This window comes from Monodelphis domestica, chromosome 3 (genome assembly GCF_027887165.1).
Source record: "Monodelphis domestica isolate mMonDom1 chromosome 3, mMonDom1.pri, whole genome shotgun sequence".
Taxonomy (NCBI): Eukaryota; Metazoa; Chordata; class Mammalia; order Didelphimorphia; family Didelphidae; genus Monodelphis; species Monodelphis domestica.
In genome coordinates, this window is record NC_077229.1 from 426,448,085 (window position 1) to 426,457,037 (window position 8,953).

An 8,953-nucleotide genomic window follows, 5' to 3' on the forward strand; every position below is an offset into this window, starting at 1 on the left:
GAGTGCTTTTAAATGGAGTTCCTCTTTCTAATTCTTGCTTCTGAATTTTATTGGAAATAAATAGAAATGCTGATGATTTATATGGATTCATTTTTGTATCTTGAAACTTTGCTAAATTTATTAATTATTTCCACTAGCTTTTTAGTTGATTTTCTTGGGTTCTCTAAGTATACTATCATATCATCTGCAAAGAGTGATAGTTTAGTCTCTTGATTGCTTATTTTAATACCTTCAATTTCTTTTTCTTCTCTGATTGCTACTGCTAGTGTTTCTAGTACAATGTTAAATATTAGAGGTGATAATAGACATCCCTGTTTCACTCCTGATCTTATTTGAAAGGCTTCTAAGTCATCCCCACTGCAGATAATGCTTGCTGAAGGTTTTGAACATATACTATTTATTATTTTGAGGAATGGCCCTTCTATTCCTATATTTCTAGTCTTTTCAATAGGAATGGGTGTTGTATTTTGTCAAAAGCTCTTTCTGCATCTATTGATACTACACTTGATCTTAGCCAAAAGGCAGAGAAGTGATTTCTGCATCTATTGAGATAATCATGTGATTTCTATTAGTTTGGTTGTTGATATGGATAATTATGTGGATGCCTTTTCTAATGTTAAACCAGCCTTGCATTACTGGTATAAATCTCATCTGGTCATAGTGAATGATCCTTGTGATGGTTTGCTGCAGTCTCTTTGGGAGTTTTTTAAATTTATTTATTTAAGATTTTTGCATCTCTGTTCATTAAGGAGAATGGTCTGTAGTTTTCTTTCTATGTTTTTGGTCTTCCTTGTTTGGGAATCAGTACCATATTTGTGTCATAAAATGAATTTGGTAAAATTCCTTCTTTGCTTATTTTGTAAAATAGTTTGTATAATATTGAGATTAGTTGTTCTTAAAATGTTTGATGGAAATCAGTTGTGAATCTATCAGGCCCTGGGGAATTTTTCTTAGGAGGCTCCTTGATGGCTTGTTCAATTTCTTTTTTCTGAGATGGGAGTATTTAAGTATTCTATTTCCTCTTATACTTTTGTAAATATTTGTCTATTTCACCTAGATTATCATATTTGTTGCCATATAATTGGGCATATTAGCTCTTAATTATTGTCTTAATTTCCTCTTCATTACAGATGAGATCACCCTTTTTCATTTTTGATAGTATTAATTTTATTCTCTTTTATTTTTTAAATAAATAAATTCTTTAACAACTTCTTTAAAAAATCCAAAGAAACATTATTTGTTGTAAGGTATGGTTTTTGAGGAGGGAACAGGTAAGGATATTGAGATAAATTCTGGTGATATAAACTAACAAATAATAAACATTCAGAAAAATGTTGTAAAAGGATAAAGTTAGAAGAAATCTTAATGATTTAATCTAATAATTTCCTTTTCACAATACCATCTCTTTGAGGGACACCAGATCTGTCTTGAAATACTTTTTTCATACAAAGTATTTCTAAATTAGTTATAATTGAAAGTTGGCTAGATAATATTTACCATATAAGCTCTTGGAGAAGAAACTTTTAATGCAATAAATTTTAATGTATGATTAGAATTGCACAACTGTGAACAGATTTATATCAAAGAAGTGGATAATTTTATAATCATTAATAATAATTGTAGCTCTGCAAGCTAAGACAATGATCTGGGTAATCAAATTCTATGCTTCAGAGCACAAAGTGATTGTGTTGAAGGAGTTAGGAAAAAATAAATTATTTCCCTACATTCAATATGGCATATTTAACTAGGTATTTTTATGTAATTTGATCAATTCTCCCTGAAGAGGTTTCTATTTCAGAGAACCTGGGTTTGAATACTGTCTCTGGTACTCATTACCTGCATAACCTTAAGCAAATCATTTAGCCATCTTGGGCTTCAGTTTCGTCATCTAGAAAATGAGGAGACTCAGTTAGATGGCATCTGATCCCTCCTCAAGCTGTAAAGCTCAGAATATGACATTTTCTTGAATAAAATGATGCCTGAATCTTGTTTGTCAGTTAAACTATACTCTTTCTAGTCTCTCCAAGTGTGTGGGGGAATAATAGGGTCATGTCTCACTAGTCAATGTGTGAGTAACTCAGGAAGACTGTCAGCTTTGGAAAGCCAAAAAGAAAGTCTCTTCTAAAGAAGTTCAATCCATCATGGTGATGACAGAGAAGCAATTTGAGAGGAAAGGGTAAGAGATACTGATATAAACATGTGCTAGTGCACTCTAGATATCTGACCATTTGAAAAGAGAAATCTCAAGAGAATGCAAAAGTCAATTTTTTTTCCCAAGAGAGAACAATGCACAGTAAATATTTATTAATTGTGGAGGCCCAAACAGGACTTCTTGCAATTATTGCATGTGATATTCCATGTCCCCATTCTGTGACTTTTTGCTGTATATTGTGACAAGGAAATCACTTTTAAAAGACTGATATATATTAATTTAAGGTCGCCAAGGAATTCAGCTATGTAATTCCTTAATGAAAACTCAAGTCAGCCGTCAACCTTTTATGGAGTTTTAATTACAAACAGGAGGAAGAAAGGAATTAGAGATAGAGAGATAGAGGGAGAGAGAAAGGGGAGAGAAGGGAATAGGGCTTAAATACCCCTTCTGTTTAGGCTGGGCCAAAAGGCCCAAGCCCTTAGATAGCTGGGGCAATGAAAGGAGATCAGTCCCTATTACTCACGTGACCAAAAATGGAGAAACAGTCTCTGGGGCCCCCACCTTCAGCTTCCTTCAGCGCAAGCTTCTCAGAGCACACCGCAACCACTCCGACAAACTCCTCAACCACCCCCTCTCCAGTCTTCAGACCCCCCTATCCTTAAGGAAACCATCCAAGTTCCCTCCCCTCAGTCCTCACATCTACCAATCACCTGCCCATCAATTTCCCTGTGCCAATGGAGGCTCTAGCTTAACCCAGGACCGCCCAGAGGTCTCTGGCTTTGCACATGTCTGTTGAAGGTCATATTTTCAAATAATTAAATCTTTGATCCTTTGCTACAGCCCTTTCTAAATCCTGTTAACCTGAGTAGGGTAGAGATTGGAATAATTAAATTTTGATCTAGGCTGCAGCCCTTACTCAATCCTGTTAGGACTGAATAGGGTGGAGATTGATTCCAAGTATCTCCATTGTATCAATTCTAAAATCAATCATGACTCAAAGAAATTCCTGTTCTATGCTTAAGCATAGGTCAAAGTCCTTTCCATTGTTCAGCAAAAGGTTTCTGTTCTAAAGTAATCTTAAGAAGGGAGGAGAAGGAACCTCCCATGCCAATGGGGTTCACATTCCAATAGTCAAGACCCACTATCAATAGGAAATTTTTCAAGTATGAAATTTCCCAATGGTGAAATTTCCAACATTTATAAGTCTAAGAAATTTTGAGGTTTACAATATGTCCCATGCCTGACATGTACCTTCTCTTACCCTCTGTGTCTCTGAATGTCTAGCTTCCTTCAAAGCTTAATGTAAGCACTATTCCCTCAGTGAAGCTTTGCCTGATCCACCTGGTTCCTAGTTCTTTCCTCCAAAATTAACATTTCTAGTTATGTAGATCCCTGACAGAGAATATAAACTTCTGAAGAGATGAGGAATGGAACAAGCATTTATTAGGCACCTATTTATTATTTTGCTGTGTTTTATTATTATTTTATTTGCTTCTCAAAATGATCTCAGGAGGTACATGCTGTTATTATACCTATTTTAAAATTGGGGAAACTGAAACAGACAGAAGCTAAGTGACTTGTCCAGTGTCTGAGGACAAATTTGAACTCAGGTTTTTTTTTTTTTTGTTTTGTTTTGTTTTGTTTTGTTTTACTCAAGGTTCAGCATTCTATCCACTGCACCATTATGGATGCCTCCAGGGCACTGTTTCATTTTTGCCTTTCTAATTGTTAACATCATGCTTGGAAAAGAATGGGCACTGAATAAATCTTGGTCAAATGGTGCCTCAAAATCTGAACATGTTTTGAATGTAGAGAATTGACCTGCAAAACAGGTTTTTTGACCCTGTGACCAGCGTTATAAAACTGATATATGGTTCATGTTAATAGATGTTGTTGTCCAAACCTTTTCAGTTGTATCTGGTTCTTTGTGACCCCATTTTAGTTTTCTGTGACAAAAATAATGGAGTGGTTTGCCATTTCCTTCTCCAGCTCATTTTACAGATGAGGAAACTGAGGCAAGGAGAGCTAAGTGGCTTGCTCAGGTTCACACAACTAAAATATCTCTGAGGTCAGATTTGAACTCAAGAAGAAGAGGCTTCTTTGCCTTCCAGGCCTGGCACTCTATGCACTGTGTTGCCACTTAGTTGCCCCATACACACATCTGTAGCTAATGTTAGTAAATACTTTGTTCTCCTTAGTCCAGAGAGTTTTATGAGGCTTACTTAAGTTCTACTCATTCTCTGTTTTTGGAGAAAATATTGCATGATAACTGGCCCAGACTGTGTATGATGAAAGTAAGCTATCTCTTGACAAGCAATTAATGTGTTTCCTATGTTCTGAGTGCGGTACAGACCACTGTGGATACAAAGAAAAAGCAAAGCACATTCTACTGTTAAAGAACTTCTATTCTAATATGGGATGCAAAAGACATAAATCAGAATATTAAAGATAAATATCAATTATATGTAAGAAAACCTGAAAAGAGGATGGCTTTAGCAGGTGGGACATATGGTCAGAAAAGGTCTCTAGGAGGAAGTGACATTTGAAATGAATTTTAAAGGGAGCCAGTATTCTAAGAACAAGAGATTAGGAAAGAAAGCATCCTATGCATAGAGAAGAGTAAATACAAAGGGAATATTTGAAAATGGGAGATGCAGTGTTTTACATGAAAAAAAGCAAGTAGGCTAACATGGCACCATGGATGAAATGCTGGGCTTGGAATCAAAAAGACTCATCTTTCTGAGTTCAAATATGACCTGAGACACTTATTAGCTGTTTGACACTGGGTAAGTCACTTAACCCTATTTACCTCAGTTTCTCATCTGTAAAATAAGCTGGAGAAGGAAAAGGCAAACAATTCCAGTATCTCTGCCAAAAAAAATCTCAAATAGAATGATGAAGATTACAAAAGGATTGATATAACTGAACAATTAAGTTAGTATGACTGAATTGTAGAATATATGGAAAGAAGTAAGGTATAAGATCGCAAAGGTACAAAAGGATCAGGTTGTGAAGATTTTCATTTAAATTAAACATTTATTTATTTGCTACATTAAAATTCCCAGGAATTTCTCTCCCTCTTTCCCCTCCTCGCACTAGAGAAGACATCATTTGACAAAACATATATATACATATATATGTACATATGTATATAAAAACTTTGTCTTGCTTATTATTTATCTATTCTTTCTCTGGAAGTGCATATATACAAATTCTTCAAATAATATGTTTGTTGCTATGTATTATGTTATCTTGGTTCTATTTACATATTTTAACTACTCATAATTTATTAGAGTGCAGTAATATTCCATCACAATTATATATTTCAACTTGTTCAACCACTCCCCAGTTGATGGGCATCCCATCAGTTTCTAGTTCTTTGACACACAAGGAGAACTGTTATAAATATTTTAGAATATAAAGATTCTTTTCCTTTTTCTCTGATCACCTTAGGCAATAAACCTAATAGTGCTATTCTTGTGTCAAAAAGTACACACATGGTCATAATTCCAGACAGCTCTCCAAAATGATTGGATCAGTTCATAGGTAAAGATTTTAAAATATGAAACGATGGACTAAATATTTGATCCTAGGAGTAGAAAGGAACATTAGAGAATACTGATTAGGGGAGTGAAATGATCAGACCTATACTTTAAGAAATTTACTCTGGCAGCTGAGTAGAGAATGTATTGGAGTGGAGAGAGACAAGGCAAGAACACCAATTGAAAAGATATTGCAGTAGATCACATGAGAGGTGGGAAGTGCCGGTATGAGTGTGAGTGAAGCTATACAAATATGAAAGATGTAGAGAAAGAAATGATATGGCAATTGATTTTATAAATGGAATAAGTGAACAAGAGGAGAACAGAGGTGATTCCAAGGTTGTAAACTTGGGTGTCTGGAATAAAGCTTACTTCTTTGATAATAATAGGGAAGTTCAGAAAAGGAGAACAATTGAGGGAGAAGGGGGGAAGACAATGAGCTATGTTTCGGAAAAGTTGAGTCCCATAGGACATCAAGTTTGAAATATCCAATAATGTTGCAGAACTGGAATTAAAAGAGATACTATGGAAGAAAAAAGTAGATCTTGGAATCCTCTACATAGAGATGATAATTGAAAAACACTAGTATGTAGTCTTTGGAGAGGTAAAAGGGATGAGATGATATTCTCATATTCTCATTTTCTAGATAACCTATGGCTATTCAGGTTTATTATTGTTTTCTCTGATCACCATAATGATTTTAGCTCATTCCTCTAGTATAGGACATTATCACTTCATGCCTAGATTGCTGAAACAGATTTGTACCTAGGTTTTCTTCCATGGTAAAAGAGATTTTAACAATCTTGATAATTACAAAGAACAAAATAAAAAACAACCATGAGACATATATTTGTGAAACACGGTAAAAGCTGCCTGAAATAACAAGGCATTTTCTCAGGGCAAAGGAGGCTATAGTATACTGGTTTACAGAATCTAATTTGCATGTATCTGGCAAGACTACTTTGGAACTAGTAGCAGGAAGATCCTGAAATCTAGAACTGTTTTGTGATAAATTGATAAACATATATCCATGAATATCATTTAGCTGGAAGAAATGAGGGTTTTTTTTATCACTATCAGTCAGAAATGTGGTCTCTCCCTGAAGGGATTTGAATTAGTAAAGGGGGATGGGGCTCAGGTACAATTCTGTGAAAATAACAGAGAGCTGTTTGATTGAAGAAAGATAGCTAATGCTTTCCTTTCCTCTTTTTAATGTTTTTTTTAAATATGTTTACTTCTTAACACAATTTAATAGTTATTTTCTGAAATTTTACAATCCATTTTCTCTCCCCCCTCCCCAAGACAGCCGAGAATATGATATAGCTTATACATATGCCATCATGCAATATATATTTCCTTGTTTATGTTGTGAAAGAAGGCACATATTGCTCATACAAGAAAAAACTCATGAAGGTGGTAAATTAAAAAATGGTATACTTTGATCTGCATTCAGACCTCATCAGTTCCTAGATGAGTCTCTCAGGGTTGGCTCAGATCCTTGCATTGCTAATTATAATTAGTTATTATTATAACTATTATTATATCATATTATAATTATTGTTATAAAAATAAATAATTTACAGTTGACTATTGTACATTTTTTGCTGTTGCTATGTATAATGTTAGCTGTTCTGTTCCTCTGCATGACATCTGCTGCCTTGAAGAATTGCCTGGTAAGGGGAAGGCTTTGCTAGCTTTATTTGGTCTGCCACCTCCTTCCTGGGAGGTAGAAACCTCTTAATGCTCAGTAAAGAAGGGATACGTCCTGAAAAAAAGTTTTGTAAACAGACCAAAGGGTTTCTGCCCTTTCAAAAAAGGTTACAGCACACCCTTAGCAGTAGAGAGAAGTGGTCCAGCTCAACAGAGGAGTAATCAGTAAAGAAATGGCCTTGCTTAGTGGAGAAGTGGATTGGCTTACAAAAGCTTTAACACTGTACTCATCAATGGATTTTTGTGCAGACTTTTTCAGAGAAAAGGAAAGAATGGTAAAGTCCAAAGTTCCAGAGCTCTGCATTTCCCTGAGCTCATGGGATCCTGTATACATGTACTTCATTCAGTGGTTCTCTTAAGATTGTGTTTACTTTCCCCCAGAGATAGTGTATGCCTTTCTGGAGGGTCATGAGTATAATGTCATGTTATAACTATTTTTGTTGCTTCATCTGTTTGGTAAATGTTTTGATTAAGATTTAATGGCATGTGTAATAGAGAAAAAAGTAAAATGTTATTGAAAAAATTAATGGCATCATCTGAGCTGATTCATGAAATGGGAAACACACTGGTGGGAGTTAAGGAGCTATAATATTAGTTATAGTAGAGTAGCCACCCCACCAGAGTTACTGGAAGAATTTCTGCAGTGAATGATAGTAGTGACTGGGATGACCACTCTAATTTATTTACACAGGTACAGGTTAGGTTGGTGAGCAAAGTCAGAGATAAAGAGGGTAAATGCATGTGTAGATATTTAGAAAAAACCTCCTCAGGTCATCACTCAGAATCCAATTAGTATTATTTAGTGCAAAATTTTAAGATTTAAGTAACAAAGATCATTAAAACAAGTGTGAGATAAAGGAATATTTTTGCATTGGAAAATACATTGTATAAGTAGTAGTGCTGAATAAATGAATTATCACTATATATGTAAATGTCAGGACAGCAAGATAGCTCAATGGATAGAATGCTGAGAGTAGGGTCAGAAAGACCTGATTTCAAATCCATCCTCAGACACTAGTTAGTGTATAATATAGCTATGTGACCTGTAGCAAGTCACTTCATCTCTCTTTGCCCAAGAGGCAGCTACATGACTCAGTGGATAAAACACTGGTCCTGGAGTCAGGGAGTTATTGTTCCATCCTTTCAGTCAAGTCTGACTCTTTGTGATCCAGTTTGGGATTTTCTGGGCAAAGATATTGGGGTGGTTTGCCATTTCCATTGATTGTTTATTTTTACAGATGAGGAAACTGAGGCAAGCAGGATTAAGTGATTTACACAGGGTCACATAATTAGTAAGTATCTGAAGTCAGATTTGAATTCAGGAAAATGATTCTTCCTGGTGCCAGGCTCATTCTAACTACTGAGCCCTTGTTGCCCAGAGTCATGAAGACCTGATTTCAAATCTGTCTTCAGACACTAACTGGGTTGCCCTAGGCAAGATTCTTAACCTCTATCCTTGCCTTAATCTACTGGAAAAGGAAATGGCAAACCACTCCAGTGCCTTAGCCAAGAAAAATCCCATGAACAACTGAAAACAACTATGTCAGTA

At 35.4% G+C, this 8,953-nt stretch overlaps 1 pseudogene; it reads right to left on the reverse strand.

Annotated features, from left to right (window-relative positions):
* Positions 1-452: 452 nt before the first annotated feature.
* Positions 453-534, reverse strand: LOC130458683 (U2 spliceosomal RNA; annotated as a pseudogene).
* Between the last annotated feature and the right edge of the window lie 8,419 nt (positions 535-8,953).